Below are 23,030 nucleotides of genomic sequence, written 5' to 3'. Positions count from 1 at the left end.
CTGTGTATTGTCTCTCTCTCCCTCTCCCTCTCTCCCTCTCTCCCTCTCTCCCTCTCCCTTTCTCCCTTTCTCCCTTTCTCCCTCTCTCCCTCTCTCCCTCTCTCCCTTTCTGCCTCTCTCCCTCTCTGCCTCTCTCCCTTTCTCCCTCTCTCCCTCTCTCCCTCTCTGACTACAAACATATTTGTGTTGCCAATCCCACTTTTTTTTTTTGAGACTAAACAACACAAATGGAGAAATGCCTTATATTTTAATAGTACATCAGAAAATATTTCTGCCTACTGAAATAATGTTTTTTTGTGACCTTTAAAAAATTAAAATGAGTTTGAAAGAGGTTAGGTAGGTAAATTACCTCCAAAATATTGAATTACCTCCTTATATGTGTATAAGTTAAAGATTTCACTCTAAAGAGTTGATACATTTTGCTTTTTCTACTTTGAACTAAATACCATTGCTGAAGGGCTTATTTTCGGAAAGGGTAAATTTTTATTTTTGTTGTTTTTTTGTTTATTTTTATTTTTGCAATTCCAAATAAGAAAGGTTTATTTTTACTCTGACTTCTAGAGCAATCTTTACATTTCAGGATGCTATCTAAGAATGTCCACCTCCTGTCATGATGAGAGTAACAGGGACTGGATTTATTCTTCTGCTTTAAATAACTAAAGCAACCAGACAAAATTTAGGAAACAATGGTTCAGACTGAAACAGTAGTTCAGAATAGTGATCCTTGCATGAAGAGAAACAAGGTGAGTCCTTCATTATTCCAGCGTCTGCTTAGAGAGCATGTCCAGGCTGTAGCACAGGACGGGAACCAAGCAGCCCAGGAGGCTCCCTGAGTTGAGACAACAAGGGTTCAGAGTTCGAGAAGACTAAGGCGGCTAGAATTCACAAAGCAGAACACTGGAGATGAGATAACTGCATAGAGAGAGAACTCGAGAGAGCTGTAGAGGGTTCTGCTACGAGACTTCAACTGAGTGTTGATCATCACATGGATATGAAGACACTACCAAGACTCAGGGAAGAACTAGTGGTGTAGTTGTTCCCATTCCAGAAGAGAATAAATAATGACTTTTAAATACGAAAAGAACTATTGGAAAAGAACAAGCAAAACGATCTTTAGAGCTCACAAAGGACTGGAAGTCATTTTGTGTTCCCGCCAGTGAGTGGAAAGATCACCTGATACGCATGGTCATCAAATGGAATCCCCAGAGGGCATTGCCTCAAAAGGGGATGAGGACCAAATTAGTATTAAAAAAAATTATTCCGAGTTTAAACATGTGAAAAAATTATTGACATTTAATGGAATGGTTTTAGAAAGTTTCATGGAGAAGGTAAAAATTGCATTTTAAAAGGTAGGTAGGTAGACTTTGAATAGGGGATGACTTTTATTAGAAGCTCACAGTAGGAGCAAAGAGTGCCTTGCACATTTTTGAACAGTAGGTACATCAATGCAGTTGGATCAGAAGATTTCTGTAGGGTAGCCATGAAACATAAACTTATAGGTGTAAATTTGGACTTGATTGCAATAGGCCTTGAGTGTACTTAAGCAATTTCTACATTTAGGCAACATGCAGTTACTCTAGACAGAATAGTGTAATGGAAATTGCTCTAGGACTGGACTTCTGCTCCAATTGGTAGCTATGTACAGCTGCAGGCAAGTGCCTCTCCAAGTTTTAGCTTCCTCATCTACAAAACAGAAATGTCCATACCTGTTCAGCCTACCTCACAGGCTTGGTGTGAAGATCAAACACATTTATGAATGTGAAAGTGCTTTGTGGATTTTTAAGTATTCCACAATCCCAAATATTATTCTTATTGGAGAGAAGAATAAGAATTAGATTGGCCACTGAGAAGGATTGATCACTGAGAAATGATGTGGCATCTGCCTCCTGGAGGTAGGAAACAAGCATGAAAGGCCTTTTCATTCATTTGAGTTGAGGTCATGAGTACTTGGGTCAGGAACATTGCCAAGGAAGAGGAAATAAAGGGGCAGATCTGATAACTGGAAAGGGAAAGTTTACAGGGTTGATAGCTAATCAGATGTGGTGAAGGAGAAAGTAGCATTAAAGACTTTGAACCTCAATGGAAGAAAAGCAATTCATGAGACATTAACAATTTGGAGGCCAGTTTCAGATATGCTGTGTTGGACATCCAAATGGAAAGGTCCAATAGGCAATTTTATTTTTTTTCTGTATATGACATCTCTCTTTTTTAAAAATTCTTTATTGTTGAAAGTATTACATGTATCTCCTTTCCCCCCCATTGACAGTTTTAAAAGACATTAGCCCTGCAGTGGTTGAGCATCAACCTATGAATCAGGCAGTCACAGGTTCGATTCTCCATCAGGGTACATGCTTGGGTTGCGGGCTCCATCCCCAGTAGGAAGCGTGTAGGAGGCAGCCAATCAATGATTCTCTCTCATCATTGATGTTTCTATCTCTCCCTCTCCCTTCCTCTCTGAAATAAATAAAAATATACTAAAAAAATAAAAGACTAAATTTTCATAATTCTAATTTAATGAATCTCTCAAAAATCTGTGCATAAAAGAGACCTTTAATAACCATATCATTGATATTTTTAAGGTGTAGGAGAACAAAAAGCCTGGAGGAGGGGTAAACTGTTGTTTAGCTCTGCCAACCTTGACAATGCTCATTTAAAAACATGTAAATTAAACTTGCCAAGATAAGTTCCTAAGGGGCTGCTGGCCACATTTTACAAACTCCCCAAATGTCAGTTCACAAAATCCATCATGCTTGTTTTTCTATAATTTTATTATTAACATATGTATGTTCCATTTTCATCCCTCTTGTCATTAATTGAAAGAACTGCAGGTAATCAGAAGTGGCAAATATTGATGGAAATAATGTTAACTGCTTGTTATTTTCAATCGAGAGAATTCAATTTCTGGAAATCATATCACATTGAGTCACTATTAAGATGGTCTTGATGGCTTATATTTCACTCACTCCCATAAGCATAACTGCTCCTAGGTGGGATATGTTTTCAATTTGGCAAGTACAGAGACTTTTTTCTTAATAAATTAATTTTGAGCAATTATTTCTTTTCTTTTTTTAAATATATTTTATTGATTTTTTACAGAGAGGAAGGGAGAGAGATAGAGAGTTAGAAACATCGATGAGAGAGAAACATCGATCAGCTGCCTCCTGCACATCTCCTACTGGGGATATGCCTGCAACCCAGGTACATGCCCTTGACCGCAATCGAACCTGGGACCTTTCAGTCCGCAGGCCGACGCTCTATCCACTGAGCCAAACCGGTTTTGGCGCAATTATTTCTTTTAATTAAAATTATGTATTTTGGCCCTGACTGGTGTTGTTCAGTGGTTAGAGAGTCAGCCCACAAACCAAAGGGTTTCAGGTTCGATTCCTGGTCAAGGGTCAAGGATGCGTAGCTGGGTTGCAGGTTCAATCCAGGCCGGTCAGGCTCATGCAGGAGGCAACCAATCAATGTCTCTCTCTCATCTCCCTTCCTCCCTCCCTCTCCCTCTCTCTCCTTCCCACTCTCTCTAAAAATCAGTGGGGAGGAAATAAAATTAGGTATTTGGTTGAATTTTCAAAGTCCATGTTTGAAAAGTGTTTTATTTATGACAGAAGATGAGAACTAAGTATCATATGTCTTCTTTTAGTCCCTCGACCACCCGTCACTGAATAAAGGAGCTCGGGGAGATATTTTATGTCCATGTGAATTTTATAGGAAACTAAGTCCATATGTTTCTAATGAATTTACACGTAACTCATCAAAATGTGTGGTTTTGTAAAAGCTATTTGATGTCTAAACAGATCCCTTTGGGACAATTTTAAACTCAGTTCTCCTCTATTACTTCTTCTCCCTCCCCAATAAAAACAGGCTCACAGGAAGAGAAAAAATAATGCATTCTGCCTTGGATCACATGCCTGGATTCTGGAGAGCTCTTAAAAAGAAAAGAGCTTCATAGTTTTGAAATTATATTTTAGGGTCGCACATCCTCTGTGTACACACACACACACACACACACACACACACACACAAATACATAAAAGAAAATCCTACTTAAGTGTCCCTCTAAACCTTGCTACAGGTCTGCAGGAGAGCTGCTTTGTCATGTCATTTTGCAGGGGTGACAATTCCCTCTACTCTCGTCGAGAGTACTGGCAAATCCCCCAAACTAATGGCACCTTCTAGATGCAGGTGTAACCTTTCCTGTTTACCACCGGAGCTAACCAGTGCGCCTTCCTCGGCATCCTCTTCCAGAGGAACAATGCTCGGGCCATTTCCAAGGCATCTGGCACAGCAGTGAAGCGGGGGATAGCGAACGCCCTTTGCTTTCCCCTTTATCAAAATATATTCATTCCAGTTTTCAAATGGCCGTTTTTCAGTCCTAAATCTCTACCCACACCAATTTCGGCGGGTCAGACCTTGACCCTGATTGGAACAAAATCTGGAGTCGGGTATTCACACCAGGCCGCCCGCACCGCGGCGTGTCAGAAGCCATCTCGCTGCAAATGCCTCACGCACCTCGCAGCGCAGCTTGTGGAACTGATGAGGTGAGAGCGCGGCGCGGCGCGCGGGGCTGGTAATCACGGGACTGAGGAAACACATACATCATCTGCCACCCAGGTTGGCATTTCAAGTAAAAAACCTTCACACTGTGTAAGGTGTTGGACAAATGATGGCCATATGCATGTTTGTCTGGGTGCAGATGGCTCTGCTTTGTCAGAGAGGAGAGAGCTGAGCTCGGCTCTTTTTGCAGACAGTTTAATATTGGTGACACAGTTTATGTCCTCTGCAAAAACAATAATGGAGGGGAAGGTGACATAAATTATTTGCAAATCGTTTGACATATGCAGGGCATTGTCCTTGCAATAATCACCGTCAGTCTGTCAGTTTAAGATATGAACCGTGCCACTGCCGTTTTCTATCACTGTGTTAAGCTTTCACACATTGTCATTTTACAGATTTGTTCTTCGGAGAATCACCGCGGCACAAATCAAGTCGGATTATGTTTAGTCATGTACTGTATCATGCACGTTGCGTAGATAAAAACAAAACGTGCATTGCAAGGGGTGGGGGTCTCCAGGCAGCCTTCCATGCCATATCTGGGTGAGGTGGTAGTTACTAGTAAATAAACCTTTCCCTCTGTACCATTACTCACCTGTAGTTCATTGTTCAAGTTGGCGAGCTTACTTTGGAGAATATCGCCTTTCATTTCTCACGATGACGATCTGCAGACAGGTATAAGATGAAAATGGCTCATCCTAAGAATTTTGCTTACGTTTTCTAATAAATTAAAGAAGTTCATATGCAAATGTTCAATGATATCTCATAGCCTGCTTAAATTTTATATATTGTATATTGGTAATATGGGATTTCTTTCTCCACCTAAGAAAATAAGTGTGGTGATTAAATAGTAGACGGCCACTTCTTAACATAACAATTTGTAATAGTTTTTATAGAAAGATAATTCATTCTTTTCTCTAGCTGTGGTTGATAAGTTATTTTTCATTGATCTTTTGGTACTGTTTCTTTCAAATTTATAATTCATGAACAGTAAGTTTTTATGATCGTCAAATTAAAAAAAAATTCCTATCAAATTTCTTTTATAAATATAAGTTAAAATCTAGAAGATTTCCCTGCAGACTAGCTTATGGCACCATACATTTCAAAAATTGCTTCTCCAGTATGACTCACATAGTTCAAGTGTAATAAATAAATCACACTCATAAAAAAACTAGTAGATGGTGTAGTCCCTTGTCTCTGTAAGTATGAACTTTATGCCATATGGCACTTTTTGCTTTTTGAGTTCTTGATGACGTCAACTGATGTTGAAAATTGTGTGTTACAGCTTACCCATATATAGCAAATGTAGACACTTCAGAGTCATTGCTCTATGCATATATTTGGACCAATTGATAAATGAACTTTAGAGACAGTTTCACAATTTCCTACTTTGCAAGAAAACAATAAATTCTAAGATAGGGCATTCAGAAATTGAGTGCAAACATTTCTAAAGAGAAATATGATTTGTTTTCATTTGGAAAATTACTGCCATTCAGAGCTGCATTTGTCTTCTGCTACATAGCCCTTAAAACAAAGATTTATTGCATTTCCATTTTTGAAGTAACATTTTTTTCATTGAAGGTAGCCATTATCACGCTGCTGTTTTATATCTGTACTGATAAGTGCAGTGAGGCAAGCATTTACAAAAAAGTTGTTTTAATTTATCTTAAATGATGCACTTAAATGGTGCATCAGGGAACTTGACATTAGGTTCAGATGATTTAGGCAAATCTTTATAGTAGCATTAAATTGGAAGTTTGTTTACTTAGCATTCAGGCAAGATTTAAATAAAATTTTTTTAACTTGATGAAGATGTTGATAAAATCAAATTATATCTATAGGCCCAAAGTATAAAGATGGCATTTTAAAAATTGTCTTCCAACACACTTAGCTAATCCATTTATTTTAGAAGTCATTGGCGATATGCTGATATATGAACTCTATGTCTAACCTCCTATTGAACCTATTCAACTGGATGTCCCATAAGCATCTTAAATTCTCCAGTCCTTTCTAAACTGCGGTCCCTCCAGTGTTTCCCCATCTCAAGTTAATATCACCATCTGTATAGTTGCTCCTTCATCTGTGATCTCCTACAACTTTCATGCTAATGTCTGTTATAAAACACTTGCATATAGTCAATTGTTTTAATTATTTAGCTTTTCAATTAGACTGCAGGTCTTTGAGACCATGTAAATGTTTACTGAGACAAGCTCAGTAAATATTTGTTGTAAGTGAATTGAATCATCTTTGGCTCCTCTTTCTTTCTCATCCCAACATCAAGCACTGCCAACTGTTGTTATGAATTATCTCTATAACGTATCCCATCATCTTCACGTCACTGTCTGTTTCCTGGTTTCAGATCCTCATTGTTCTTCTGTTACTCTTTGCTAACTATTTTCTCCAGACTGAGGCCTCCAGTTCCTGCCTCTGCTCTAGTTGGGTACATGTTTCCTTGTGGTCCGTGTATTGCTTTCCTCTTCCAGCTCCAGGAACTTCATGGCCTTATTGTCTGATTGGTTATTTATGTCTTAGCAAACATGTCTTATCAAACATTATTTTCTTATTAACTTCTTGCTTAGAGTTTTAGAATGTTGTTCTTTAAGCTGAGTTGCGGCTTTTACCGACTCTGCTCGCTCTTTACATGACATCTATTTTTAGCTCACATGTCCAGATCTTGATTTCTCTTTCACTTTAGACTATTTACATATAGTACTTAAAAAACTTTTTATTATGCCAAATTTTAAACATATAAAAATTCAAAGAGAATATATAGTGCTCATTGCCGAGCTTCAACAATAATGAACTCACAGACAATCTTGTCTATACATGCATTCCCATTGTCTCTGTGCGCCATTGAGTAGAATTAGATTCTAGATGACTTGTATCAGCTTTAAATACGTGCACTTCTATGTTCATTGCAGATTATTTAAAACAGCTAGGATTTAGAAGCAGTCCAAGTGCCCACCAGTGGATGAGTGGATACAAAGCAGTGGTACAGTTACACTATGGAATACTACTCAGCCGTAGAAAAGAAGGGACTCTTACCCTTTGTGACAGCACGGACATTTGAGCATATTTAACTCAAGAAGTGAGTGGAATGGGATACGGATCTTCAGGAAAATTCCATTTTAGGGGAATTTTGAAGGTTAATTTTTCTGAAGCAGGTGTTGTATGGAAGGATAATTGGGATAAAGGTCATTCAGGAATTGGAAGGTTCCTGAGACATTAACCTTGATGTTTCAGCAAGCTAGCATGAAAAATGCAGAGAACAGAAATCCAAATTTAACAATGAAAGAAGTCATGTATCTTATTCTTTTTGTACTAATCTGATCTTATGTGCTCCATTGCAATTTTTAGTGAGAACTGATTCATCCTAACTTTGGCACCTCTCATTCCATAAAAGAATAGAATTATCTGCTGTCCTTTCAAATAGGCAGTGACACCCCTTATCCACTCATAGTCAGCTATGTGTACTAATGGACTAGGCAGTAGCAGTGATGGCCTGCTGCAAGCCATCTGCCCTTGATGTAGGGAGAACTTCATGATACCTTAGCAAAAGTGCAGCATTTGGGATCAGTCAGACCTGGGTTCAATCTTAGCACTGCTGCTCCCTAGTTTTGCAAAGTCAGTTTCTTCATTTGTAAAATGAGTACATAATGCTTTCCAATATGGTGCTGAGTGCGTAATACTCTCCTTTCTCCCTTGTCTTTTACGAAGGCGTCAGTAATGCAGGTGTGGGTAGAGAGGCCTCTGGTTTATTGCATTCCCTGTTCTTTCTCTGCAGTGTGCCATTGACACAACAGCGTTATTATCACTGTGCTATGGAAGAAATTCACATTTAATTTATATTTCTTTCTTCATATAATTCATTTTATTTGGAGTTAGATATAAAGAAATAAAAATAACGTGTTTGGTTTTTTTTGATAGAATGGTATTTGTAACAAGAGCTTGTAAGTAAGCTGCTTGCTTTCATGGTCAGGCTCCTTGAAGACACGAACAGATGCAGGAATCTCTGCTGCTCTGCTCCTGCAGAAGCAAACGGGGTCCTTCCTGGATGCAGAGAAAGCCAGCGCACCTTTTGGAGGTCTTAGGGCTGGAAGCTAAAGCCAAGTTAGGGCTTGATGTCACTTTTCTTAAACCCCAACTATGGAGATTAAAAAATACACATACCTCATTTCAAGTCTTACCCAATAAAACCTATGCTAAAAGGCAGTTGACACCTTTTAGTATTGAATTATTTTCCAAAAAATCTTGTTGGAATCATTGATTCATCCACTGAGCATAATTCCTGAGCATCTATGGTGAGTCAGGCACTGCCGGGTTGCAGGGACATAAACAACAAAGAGACGTTCTTGTGCTTAAGAGATTTCTAGATAAATAGAGAGAGACTAATGTGTGTAATAAAGAAATTCAATCTTACTTTTACTTTGGAATCAGTTTCTGATTTCCTGATGCATAATGAGAAAAATAGGATTTTATATATGTTAAAAAAACATCAGAATATCCAAGAAGTATAGTAGATGGCTGGGTAATTTCCTTCGTCTCAAAGATAGTCGGTGTATTTGGGAATTAATTACATATGATAACTTTTGATCTTGAGTCACTTTGGTATTTTTAGTACAAGTTAATAAATGTGTTCTGTGTCCTTACAGGTTGCTATTTATAAAAAGAGATATATGTATTCTGCATTCTAAAAAATACATGTAAATTTTTTATCATGGATTTTTAAAATAATTTGTTTTTATCAGTGCACTGTTCAATGCATCTCTGAGATTTACCTTATTATAACAGAGACACTCTCAAATGCACACATTTCCACAGACACACCAAACCTTAAACCCCAAACAATAAATAAACCCACCTTAAGGTTGCCCATCTTGAATCATAAGGGCCACACTGACAATCCTATTTTCCCTTGTTAAATTCAACTGTGGTATGTACTTAGTCCTTTGTCACTGTAGTCTTGTTAGAAATGCACATAAACTCCCATAGGGATGACATTCTTATTTCCCCAGGCTACTACAAATGCAAAGGATTATGATTTTATATTAACTCAAGGAAATTTAACAAAAATAAAACCACCATCACAACATGCAATGTCCTTCTATTTTAAGGAAAAAACAAGAGGTTTTCTTTTGTACCAAATCTCTGCTCTCTGCTTTAGCACTCTTGGTCTTCAGGTAATATTGAACCAGACAAATTAGTTCAAATTTTGTTTCTTATCTTAGACTCAAATCTGGTCTCCTTTTGTGGCAGTGAACTGGTGGAGTTAACAGATAAGTTACAGTATGCCCAGCCCTAGCCGGTTTGGCTCAGTGGATAGAGCATCAGTCTGTGGACCAAAGGGTCCCAGGTTGGATTCTGGTTGCAGGCCCCTCCCTGGCCTGGGCCCTGGTAGGGGTTTGTGCAAGGGGCAACCAATTGATGTGTTTCTCTCACATCGATATTTCTCCCTGTCTTTCCCTCTCTCTTCCATTCTCCCTAAAAATCAATGAAAAAATATCATTGGGTGAGAATTAACAAAAAACAAAAACAAATTATAGTATGCCCAGTTAAATTTGGATTTCAGATAAAGAAAGAATATATTTTTAGTATATCTCAAGTATTGTATGGGAGGGACATATTTATACTAACAAATTATTTCTTATCCAAAATTCAAATTTAATTGGTATTCAGTATTTTTGTTTGCTAAATAGGGCAACCCTAGTTGTTGGGCTTAAATAATCAAGTAAAATAGTCTGGGAATGAACACTCCTCCCTTCCTCCCCCCACCCCCAAAGCTTGTCTTTCACCACAGTCTGAGCTGGATTATGTGGCCATTTTCTGTTGTCTGGCTCAACATAGGACTGGGGGCTTCCATTTCACCCCCAACAGGTCACAATAGAAACAAAGTCTTCTTCCCCAAGTCCAAGTCCAATATTTGGCTTTTATTAAATATTTCACCACTACTGATTTTACATGCTCTGAGTTCCTTTTATTGCATTTTGATGTTTGATTCTGTCTTCTTCGTAGGACTTGAATCCTCTCACACAAAGGTTAAATTTGAAACTTGTTATAAGGAATCCCCCCCTTACATCTGGGTACCCAGCGCCAACAGCAATGGTATTGTTCTCCTATATTACTCCCATTGTAATGAGTTTACAATCCTGAATCTTTAGATCTACTGTAAGTTTAATTGAAAGAAGCATTTCAACACTAAGATCTATTATCCAATGAATTGAAGGGGGAAAAGAGAATAACATTGATGTATGTCTAGGACCCAAAATACACCAGATGAACAAATATATTGTCTCATAATTTATTTTGAAAAGGGTCTTGTGGTACAAAATGTTGAATAATGAAAAGTGGTTGATCAGTACCTATGACTAGGGCTGACATCTTTAGAGAACTATTCCTTTTCTAAATAAAGATCCACATCACAAGTGGCCAGACTTTAATCATAGGGAGAAACAGAAGTGACAGGGTGAGCACACCCCAATCCTGGGCAAGCATCTGAGTAGGAGAATTATCATTATCAAAGACCTACACACTCATCACATGAGGGCAATATGCGTTTTGAAGATAACAGGTTGAGCAGAGGAGTGGCTCTGTGGCGATGGCTTCTTTTCCCTTTATGAAACTCATGTAATTCTCTTGAGGAGTCACGTGGTTGTAGTAAATGGACCCTGATGTTGACTAGTAAGTAAATTTGATTAAGTTGTAAACAGAATGTCTACCGTTGAGGCACTTGTTTAGCATATGAGAATGTTTTGCCCAGCAGAAACTTCTCTTGGTCTACATTACCCAGGAAGGGGTTCTTCCAGACTTTTCAGACTGTAGAGTTCTCTATGTAGCAAATCAACATCTGCCATTGATTGATTTGGGGTCTTTCCTCTCCCTTTTGTTGACAGTTTTAGCAAGCAGTGAAATGACCAAAAAACAAGGGATCAAATTTGACTCAGACTAATGAAGGTTCTACACTCACCCTAAACCTTTGGAGCTTTGGATTTGGTTTGTGAAGCAGTTGTATTTATGATTCTAGTTCAATTGAGCTCTTACTTAGAACATATTCACTTAACACAGATTATTGAAATGCAAGTACATTTTAGAAACAGCTACGTACCATATTCATTAAGCTGTAAATGTCTTCCATTTGCTGTTGGCTTATGCAAGTGCCAGGAAAAACATGCTCTTTCCCCAGTGGTTCCCAGGATGCAGAAGCCCCATCATTTGACTGATTCTGTCTTTCAAATGCCATCAAGCTGAAATTTGACAAAACAATTTATATTCTAGATATGTTTTTTTTAAAAAAATTCTCTCTTTTAACAAAATAAATGAACAAACAAAACAAAAACAGACTCATAGATACAGAGAACAAATTGAGAGTTGCCAGGGGGTTAGGGGGCTGGGTGAGAAAGGTGAAGGGATTACAAAGTCCAAATTGGCAGTCACAAAATAGTCATGGGATATAAAGTAAAGCCTAGGGAATATAGTCAATAATATTGTAATAACTGTTCATGGTGCCAGATGTGTGCAAAAATTATCGGGGGATCACTTTGTAAGTTATATAATGGTCTAACCACTATGCTGTATATTTGAAATTAATATAAAACACTATTGAATGTCAACTGTAATTGAAAAATAAACATATTTAAAAATATCTTTTATGTGCTTGGGAATATTACCTAAAGTGATATTTGTGAATATGAAAATAAATTTTTGACAAGCAGGTAAAAATCGAGTCTTTTTAGGGGGATTGCTTTTAGCAGGGCAGTCCTGGAAAAGTAAACCCAGGAACGGGAATGTAGCACAAGTCCCAGCCCCTTCCTCCAGCCATTGTGGTCCTGAAGTCTGAAGGAAGGATAGGGCTTTAGAGAAGGGCATTGAGAGAGAGAGAGAGAGAGAGAGAGAGAGAGAGAGAGAGAGAGGAAGGGGACACAGGAGGCCACCAGGAGCTGCAGCTGCCCTGTGATGACTGCCTTCAATGGCCTGTGGCTTGAGAAGAAGACTTTAAATGACCATGTGCCTGTGAGAGAACTTGGGGAAACCACAGGTGCATTTTGAAGGAGGCTGAGCTCGTCACAGTCACACACTGTTGCTTGAACCTTTACTGTCTCCCTGGGCTGAAGAGGCTGGTGAGCTCTGGGTCAGTTGTGTTATCCATAAATAGCCCCAGCCATCCTTCGGGGGACCGGGACCGAGCTGTCCTGTGTACTGATAATTGGCATATGTAAGACCAACAGCAGGACAGGTGAGAACACTTTTGTAATGAATATTACTCATCCTAGGAGTTTGCAGCCTCTGCTTTTAGTTATTCCCAAATTTGCCTAGGCATAAGAACCATCTGAGACATTTGTTAAAATACAAATTCCAAGGCCCTTGTTTGGAGGTTCTGCAAGTTTTGGGTTAATGTGAAATGCCCTGATTGCCTGGATTTTGTCTAAATTTGATCTCTTGGATTTGATGAGCAAGTATATCATCGTAGCCTACTCATTATTTATCTTAATTTCACAGGCCTTAAAACAGTTTCCCTTTTAGACTTTACTGGGTAGGGAGTCTTAACTTTTTAAGTCTTCCTTTTTATGAGAACTGCTTCATCCACATGATTATTTTAGTTGCCTTTCATCTAACTTTCTGGCCATATGTAGATATTGAGTGTGAGGACCAAAACTTCATGCACTTTCCCAGACATGGGCAAATCACTGAGCCCAGGAGGGTAATACCAAGTATTTACCTCTAGGCCTTCATCACTTTCAGACTCCATTTCTCTGGCTCACCACATAGGTATAGAGTTGAGTTCCAGCCTAACATAACTTTGGGTCTTAAATATCTTCTCTCTGTAATAATAAGGTTACATTGAATCAGGCATAAAGAACTCCTTTAATTTTACCTGGGAAATATAATTGAATATTAACACTCTGTAGGCTAATTTGTAGTGCTTTCTGTAATGACAAAGAAAGAGCCTACCAGTATTGAGTTAATTTTTTTATTTTATTTTCTAGGACTGGGACTATAACTGTTGACCAACGTGGAAAGGATTTAGCTAAAAAGCAGTTCCATTAAAAATTGTCCCAATTGCTCAGTGTAAGTATACTGGTATGAATCAATGCCTTGGACAAGTGTTAGGTTATGACATCAGTTTGTTTAAGGGCAAGCTTAGAGAAAACATCTTCAATAGGATCATCATTGGTAAAGTTTATTTGGATGATTAATCAAAATACTGTGTCATTAAATACAGCCCTAAACTAGAGCTTATAATCGCAGGGAAGGAGCTTACAAGGTGGTCACCATTTGTTCTTCTGTTTCCTTAAGCAGCTATCTTGATATCCAAGATGTCCTGTTTATACACTGTCATTTACGAGGCCAGGGAGCAAAATGGGCCATGTGATGGATCACCCTCAGTAGGCTGGCTCCGCCTGTCATTCTTGGTGGCTCTAATTAAAAGACGACTAAGTCAGGGGTCTCAGGCAGGGATGACAATAGGGCAGCAGTCCCCAAAATAGCAGCAGAGGAAAATGGATGTCTTTGACTGATTGCATGATGTCTGAATTAATGGCCAGGAAATGAGCGATTATTGCACACTTAAAGCTAGGCTGTTTTATAAAGCTTGTGGTGTGCTCGAAGCCATATACTTGAACTTGGGGACATTTAAGAGAGGAATTTGTTCAGTTATTGCTTGGCTGGATATAATACATATTCAAGCAGTGCTTAAACTAAGGGGAAAAACACTTTCTGTTACTGCTGTTTTAGTATTGATGTTTCTAAAATAAGCATGATCTTACGAAACCTATTTTGTAGACACATGTAGTCTCTAGCCAGTTGTTGACTTACAGAAACAGCTTTTATGCCATTGCCTCAGTTCCTGATTTATGGTAATATTAGCTGGCATTTGAAAGTAAAGCTTTTTTTTACTGTGAAAGCAAAGCTTCTAACATCTTTCTTCATCCTTATCCTTCTTTTTAAAAAATACATTCTCACAGCACTTCCATTTGGCAAGCCAGCGATAAGCACCCTTATTTTTCCGATTGGTTCAGTGGGGGTAAAGCATCACACAAAAGGGGCCAAGGTCCAGCGTTTGATTCCCCCTTGGAGGTGAGCTCTCCTAGGTGCACTCCTAACCCCAGTCACCATCTTGTAATGGTGTCCATTCATCATGGGTGGAAACGGGAGAAAGGGTGAGGGTGGATCATAGCAAATCCATCACCACATCACCACTCCCGGAAACCCAACTGCTCAAGCTGGCTCCCAGGCTGGGGGCTGGGAGGGTCAGGGGAGCCATGTTTTGCAAACGGCAGTACAGCATGCAAATGGGGAAAAATGGAGGTGCACGCAGATACATTATATTGCTGATTTTTAAATATTTGGTCCTTTTAATAAACTTCGAATCTAAGTTATTTTCTCCTACTTTTCAATCAGTCTGAATTATTTTAGACATAACCTTAAAATTTTTTTAAAAACTAGCTATGGGCACCTAATTATTTCTTAAATGGTCTTTTATTCTAAAAATAACCACCTCAAGTTTAATAGTTGGAAAACAGATGTCAAATGAAACCTTGTTCACATATATCTTCTCACAGAGAATGGCCTACCTTAGAAGAACCTATAGGGGATAAAGGAGAAAAAACACAAAACAAAGCCGGAAGATAACACTAACTTCAAAAGGCAGATGCTTTTGGCTGGGGTAGGAGACGTTATATTTGGCCTGGTTTTGTTTTTGCAGGACAGTTATTCTTAGAGTGGCTGACCTTCTATTGTGGATTTCTGTTATCTTGACTAATATTGGCTGCTTTGCTCCCCTCCCCCGCCCCCATTTATTTTCCCTTCCACCTAGTGGAGGTTCCCAGAAGCCCTGCTGCTCTCAGACTGTGCTGACGGCGCTCTCAAGGGGCCTTGGTGGCTGAGGTCCCCTCCAAACATCTCATGCCTATCACGCCCACAGTCAAGTTCAATGTAAAGGCTCATCGAGATGAGAAAAGCCTGGGCCATCTCCTTATTTTATTCTGTCGAATGTGACCCTTTCCTCACAGTAGGCCTTTCTGAACATTCACTGAGTTGACTGGGAAAAGAGGCCAAGGTCTTAATGCTATTTATATGCTTCTCTGATGACAGTGATTTGGCTCATTTTCCAATGTGCTCCATCCACAGAGTCCTCTTATCAGTTCAGACAGACTTTAACCTCTGCTTCTGCCTTATTTCCTATTTGTGAATGGCTTCCAGGCCTGGAGTCACCTCTCTCCACCTTGGCGACCAGCGTTATCCATCCCCAAGCATGTTCTGGCCAGGGAGAACCAGATTCTCACCCTACAGATCTTGAACCCACACCCTCCTTCCCTGACTCCCCTGTTCTAGCGTCTGCTCCTCTGCTTGCCTGGAAAGGTAGATTCTGGGCTTAGCCCAAGCCCTTTCCCCACCCACACTCTCTATTCCTTCGAGAATGAAAACAGATTATTAATTATCGCAGGATTAGAAAGGTAGAGAGTAGGCTCAAGGAGGTTGCAGAGAGTCATAATTAAGAGCACAGACTCTGGAGCCAGACTGCTTGGATCAAATTCATCATCTTTTAGCTGTGTGATCTTAGACAAGTTACTTAACCTCTCTGGCCTCCATCTTTTCATGTTTCAACGTGAATAATGGTATCTACCTCACAGGTTAATATTTGTAAAGCACTTAAAACAGAGCTGGCAAAGAGTAAGTGCTATGTTAGTGTTTCTCAAATAATGAGAAATTTTCCTCTTCGCTCTTCCCTCTAGCTACCTTGCTATTTCCTATAGCATTGTTATTCTGGGGATGAGGTTATGAGTTTGGAGGCCAGGAACCAGGCATCACCTACCTACGGTCCCAGCCCTTGGCAAAGTTGTAACTTCAGGGTAAGTATATTTTCTCTGAATGAGCCCATGTGAAACCTTGGCCCTGATGTATGACCATGAACTTCAGGTCTGAGACTGCTGACTGTGCAGCTGTCAGGTGTATGTGGGGTGAGTGTGTGTGTGGTCTGTGAGCTGTGGAGAGTATGGTTTAAACCAGAATCCCTCTGGGCTAAAACTTGTTTTGTAATCAAGGCACTCATATATATTTTTAGAATGAAAGAAAGCAACTCAAGAGAACTAGACAGAAACCCTGGAGAAGAATGTGTGTAAAAAATGAAGAATCAAGAAATAATGGGAAAATATTGTTTTGTGGAGAGAATCTAGAGACTTTAGCTATTTTCTCAGTATTAACATGTACCACTATATCTATGACCTAAATATGTCCCTAATCTTGACTAATAAGCTTAAAGCGATGCTCAAGGGCATGCATGTCAAGGGAAAGGGAAGGACCAGCATTATCAAAATTGCTTGGACTTTTTTGGAACTTCCAATTAAATCTACTTTCACAAGAGTATATATATTTCACAAATACACACACACACACACACACACTTTCCTAATCCATTTTACTGTTGCCTTCCTTTTTGTTAATAATTATATGAGATGTTTGAGGGAACTGCTGTGTGTATGTTTTAAAAACATTCGAAATGGTCTAGATATTTAAATATAATTTCTGAATTCTGAAAGATAAAGGTGATTCTCTAATACCCACAGGTCTTGGGCCCTACCTTTATTTATTACTGTAACCCTAGGACATATTTAATGCCTTACTTCTTAGGAGATATTTAATAAATATTCATTGCATGCAGTGGATGAATATATAGGCAATGTGCCATCTGAATTATCATGAGCTAAGCAGGATTCTGGGTTAATAGATTTTTTTGTCTCCATTGGGTTTCTGGTATGTAGAAATGAGTTAATAATTTTTGGTTCATGACATATTCTTATCAATGGTCCTGTTTTTATTGTTTACTTTTTCATAAATATAATCTTGTGAATAAGTATCCATGAACCCACCATCCAACACAAAAGCTCAGTCTTAACAATAACCTACATCTAACTTATTGTTCCACCCATCCAATCTCCCTCCTCCTCGACCCAAGGAGCAGAATCCAGAATCTTGTGATAAGTAGGCATCTAAAACATATCTCCTGGGATAGGGGTAATGCAGAAAAAAAACATTCTCATATTTCAAACAACTGGCCCAGGAACTTTTGAAAGAATCCATTGGCAGCTTAGAGATAGTGTATATTTTATTCAGGCCGGTGGAGTGTCTGGTCTGGTCCATTCATCTTGGCATAGAGGACTGGGCAGGCCTGTGATGAAGTGGGTAGGATGGGAGGAACGTCTTTACCTTTTGATATTAAATGCTTAACAAGAACATGATAATCTACTTTTTAAAGTACAGAATTAAGGCACTTTGTAGTAGAAGATCAGAATTGCTGTTCATCTTTAGGTAAAAGTTTTCCATGAAGAGGAAATGTCTCATTGACTATGTAATAAAGACCTGTTCTCCACCCTTCAACTGCTTTCGGCTCTTTTGGCTCATTTGTTTGTTTGTTTGTTATTTGGTATGACTTCCACAACTTCTAAATAAGAGTGTGTGCTTCTAAATAAGGGCGCTCTCCTGAGTGGTCAGTTTTACTCACCACCTTTGCCTGCGACTCTGACAGAGAGGACTCTCTTACACCACCCTGAGTCTTGCCCCACTAGTTTTGGTTAAATTAGTATTTCGGAGTTTATACAACTACTAGAGGCCATTCGTGCACTGGGGGGTGGGAGGGGGCTGGGGGTGGGGAGAGGCCAACTAGTGGCTGGCCTTCATAATTTCTGAGCTTATAGTATATCTACTAGTGGCCCAGTACACAAAATTTGTGCACTTGGGGAGGGGAGTGGTGGTGGTGGTGGTGGCGGCGGGGTGGGTCCCTTCAGCCCAGCCTGTGCCCTTTTGCAGTCCAGGAGCCCTCCGGGGATGTTCAACTGACCCCTTAGTGCTATAGCGAAGGCGGGTCCCGCCACCGCCACTGCGCTCACTAACCTTCAGCCTGGCTTCTGGCTGAGTGATGCTCCCCCTGTGGGAGCTCACTGACCACCAGGGGCAGCTCCTGTGTTGAGTGTCTGCCCGCTGGTGGAAAGTGAGCATCATAGTGACAGGTTGTGCTGCCGTTTGGTCGATTTGCATATTACCCTTTTATTATATAGGATGACTACTATTATTCTTGTCTGAGCCAAAGAGTGTACCATGATTACGTTTCTTCTGTCATATAAGTTTTCACTTGCCTCAGAGTTACTAACTTTCTTGATTTTCATTGGATTTGTTTTCTTTGTACTCAGTAATAGATTGTTCCATACCCTCTTATGTCTCTCTGTCCAGTTTCCCTAAAGGTTAACCTGTCTGACACTCTATCAGGTTCCCCCTATACCCTTCCTTTGATTTCTTTCTCCCTGGAAGTATCTCCCTTGGATCCTGGATCTTCTTGCTCTAATTTGAGCCAGTTGCTCTAGAGGTCTGTGGTCCTGGGATTCTCCTTGCCTTTTATCTACATTGGATTCCCTATCTTCTTTAAGTGCATATTTAAAAAAATATATTTTTATTTATTTCAGAGAGGAAGGGAGAGGGAGAGAGAGAGAGATAGAAACATCAATGATGAGAGAGAATCATTGATTGGCTGCCTCCTGCATGTCCCCTACTGGGGATCGAGCCCACAACCAGGGCATGTGCCCTTGACTGGAATCAAACGTGGGAACCTTCAGTCCACAGGCCGACACTCCATCCACTGAGCTAAACTGACTAAAGTGCATACTTAACTCCTTGTTTTGCTCCAAAAAAGGGTCCCCGAGAAAAAAAGGGCATGAGAAGTGATCATTTCATCTCGTTTTAAAATATATTTATTCTACCCTCACATTGGCATGATAGTTTGGCTATGAAATGCTAATTGAATATGATCTTCATTGTTTCATTGTTCTGTAGGTCCCAATGTAGCTTTTGAGAAGTCTGATGCCATTCTTATTCCTGATCCTTTGTATGTGCCGGGTCTCCCATTTGGAAGCTATTAGGATCTTCCCTTTATCCAGAGTGATCTAAAATTCCTTATGTGAACATCTTTCATTGATTATACTAGATTCTCAGAGGGCCTTTCTTTTCTCAGATTTATAAACTTCAGATCTGGGAATGTTTCTTATATTATTTATTTGAGTATTGTCTCCCAATCATTTTCTTTTTGTCAGTTTTATTTATCAGCTGTTTAATATTTTATATTGATACTCAATTTCTTAAAATTTTCTTTGTCTATTTCCTTAGGAGATTTTATTGACTTTATCTCCCAGTCCTCTTACTGGACTTTTTATTTTGGCTATCTTTTCTTCCCCCCCCCCAAAAAGCTCATCTTTGTTTATTCTGTGTTTATAGCTCCTTCTTGTTTCATGGATGCAATATTTTCTCTTTTCCCCTGGAGAATTTTAGTTGTAGTTTTTTGGAAGTTTTCTTCTGCTCCCTGCTTTATTTCTCTTATCTCCAAAGAACCACTTGCTAAATAAACATGCGGGCAACTTACACTAACATAAAAAATTAAAAATTTCTACCTGTATCCAGTATATCATTGCTATTCTGGAGCCCACTGGTTTGGGAACAATGCCCCATTTACCTATAAAAGGAAAGGTTGTAGAATTTGCCTCCATATTAAGTGAATAACTTAGTGAGAAGAGAATCTGGAAAAGCTTATTTTTTTCTTCACCAGGCCCATCTAAACCTCGCTATATTATAGTTTATTCTTCACTAATGGAAAAGCCCCTTAACTAGGCATTGGTACAGAAACCCAGCTCCCAGAAATCATATGCTCCCCTATGTGATTTGAAAGCACTGTATTCTTCTGGCTATTTCTGTGTCCTCAAAGTCCAGGATCAGATGGAATTTTCAGATTAGTTGCAGATGCCCGCCCCTCCCTGCTTTGTAACTGGATGTGCTTTAATTCAAAAGGCAACTTTTCAGGCCATTAAGCTTCAATTCAGTTTAATGCCTTTGGGCTGTGGGGCTTGAAATCATAGAGAAGCCTGAATAAATGTTTTAAAATAAAATCTGGAAAGCAAAGCACTCCCTCCCCCCCCCCGCCCCCCCCATATAGCAAATTTGTTTTTAGTTTTGTGATTTTCTGCCTTGTTCAAATCAAACATCTCGGTCATGTTCAGGCTGCAAAAGCCTCAGTGGACCGTCCCTCAGGAGTGGACAGGCCAAGGCTGAGGAGGTTCGAGTTGTCGTGGAGGAAGGAGGGCAATGGCCTCTACCTCCTCCTGCTGTGGCTTTCACACAGTCCCCAGTGACCAGTTTGTATTCCAGGCCGCAGTAACTCTTTGCAGAATGAATAATATTTTCTTAAGCATGTTGAAGTCCTCATTCACAGCCTATTTTAAAAACGACTTAATGAATAAAAATATGCTATTTATAAGTCCCTAAGTGCATATTTTTTAGACCAACTTAAAAGAGTAGTTTTGTTTACACACACTTGATACAATGGGCAAGTAGGATGTTATTGTGGGCAGAACTCCCTCAAAATGATTTATGGAGAAAACTGCTGTGTACCTGCTCATCTTTTTAGCATCAAGTTCAATTTGAATTCTTGATTCACTTGAACTTGCACAGACTCTTGTCCTTACTTTTCAAGTGTGGAAACCAAGGCTTGCAGATATACAAATACTAGTAACTTACTCCAGTTTAAGCCAGAAACAGTGGGGAGTCAGGAGACAAGTTGGATTATTTGAAAACCTCGCTACCTGTAAGGAGAGCTCTGATAACCAAGACAAGAACTGGGCTCTTATTTCTAGCCTGAAGAAAAAAATTGCTAAACAAATTAACATTCTACAAAGCACAGTTTAGTGTACATGTTATTTTAAGTCCCAGGAAGCAGCCAGTCATATGCAATTGACATGCTAATTATGAATTATTTCTCTATTTGTCAATCAGGCCCCTAAATATTTCTTCTTAGTAGTGCCTTGTGAGCTGGCTGAGTTATTGCATGTGATTTAAAGAAATAAGAAGATGGTTTTAAAATAGTTTCTAGTTCAGATTAGACTGAACTAGGAAGTGTTGTGGTGTCTGACACCATCTTTTATGTAGCAAAGTGCTAGTTTTGTGTCCAAATCCTTAAAATTAAGTTTATGCATAAATTTGCTGTCATCTAATTGATGTGGAATTCTGAATACTTTTATTATTTAAAATTAACAATGATTCTAATTTTAAACGAGAAATTACTTTTTAAAGTTATTTTTCACCAAGAAGAAAATTTTATTTTTTTTAAACGGACTGTCCATGATCCACGTCATCAGGAATGGCACAGGCTGGGATGCATTTAACTGAAAAGTAAATGATCTTATAAGAGTATGTCATATCAAATTTTTAAGTGACAGTATTAGCTATTTTCTTTTTAGTTGGACTCCTTAGAAATAATCTATAATGGTTGAATAGACATTAAAAAATGTATTCTCCCTTGTTTTGTCAGTATGGAGCTTTAGGAATTTCAGGAAGCCTAGAATTCTGATAAAAATGAAAGAGAATATTTTAGTATTTCTTAGTAAAAAGGAGGACTTGTTGTTATTATAATCCCCCAAATGAAAAAGGGAAAAGAACTATGGGTTATATATTTGTGCAACCTTACAAACACAAAGCCACTATTTGACTTGAGTTGTTCTAACAAATCTTCTAACCCAAGTCAATTTAAGTTAACCAGGTACAGGCCACCGAAGTCTATTCAGCGTGACAGAGGGGGTGCACCACACAGGCCACCCCGAGAGAACCAGGATTCTTTTGAAGAACTTAAAGCTTTCAGTGGGTAAGTAAGTGTTTAAAGTGGGAAATTTATCTTTTCTTACAATTGGAAAACTGAGGTCAAGTTAGAATGATACAGTGCATCTTCTCAACAGAGAATAATACTGAGTGGATTTGAGGGTGGGAGTTCTTGATGATTAGTTTTCAAGTAAGGATGCCACTCTCTGGAATTCTGCATTAAACGCAATTTCATCTTCACCTTAAAAGTCGTTCTTTTCATCGAGCAAAGAGCATTTCCAGTGCAGTGGTAATAACACAATGAAATTTTATCAGGTGCCTCAGTAATGTATAGTCATCAATGAATCTAACAAGGATACATTTTTATAAGAAAATCAATATGAGAACACAATTATATCGTTGACTGTAGCCAGCATCCAGAAATGAAAAATAGAAAAGAAGATATCACTTTGCTATCGGAGGGGGTTTCAGTGTATATAACATGCTGGGATCTTCTCTTCAAAATTATTAGGTATCTAGAGATACAACAGGCAGCAAGGGGATAAAAAATACTTTACTCTTTTTAAATGTCAGAAACAACCTTAAAACCACTATTTTATCCCTAATCTGTTGTTTGAATGAAGTGCAGTTTTCTGTCCCACTGAAATATTTATATGTGTACACTGAAATGTGCTGTGAGCTACTGTTTGGATACTCATGTTTACAAATGGGAAAAACTATTCAAATAGTGAATTGAAAAAAAAATCAATGAAGAATTCTACAACATAGACATCTGGGAAACATGGGAAATAAATGTTTTAAACCTCTGGGGACTGGAGATCTTGTACTATATCATCTACTCAGTTGTTTCTCAA

General features: G+C 38.9%; 1 long non-coding RNA gene across 1 annotated transcript in view; it reads left to right on the top strand.

Annotated features, from left to right (window-relative positions):
- The window catches only part of LOC107182628, a 42,664-nt gene that overhangs the window by 1,964 nt on the left and 17,670 nt on the right, over positions 1 to 23,030 (top strand). The window contains exons 2-5 of the long non-coding RNA XR_001513358.1: positions 7,476 to 7,642; positions 13,536 to 13,617; positions 14,514 to 14,625; positions 22,113 to 22,226. This is a non-coding gene — a long non-coding RNA (uncharacterized LOC107182628). The remainder of the gene's footprint in view (positions 1 to 7,475; positions 7,643 to 13,535; positions 13,618 to 14,513; positions 14,626 to 22,112; positions 22,227 to 23,030) is intronic.

Source organism: Myotis davidii, unplaced genomic scaffold (genome assembly GCF_000327345.1).
Source record: "Myotis davidii unplaced genomic scaffold, ASM32734v1 scaffold370, whole genome shotgun sequence".
Lineage (NCBI taxonomy): Eukaryota > Metazoa > Chordata > Mammalia > Chiroptera > Vespertilionidae > Myotis > Myotis davidii.
Note: the sequence above shows the minus strand (reverse complement) of the source record. Positions and strands in the feature narration are given on the sequence as shown.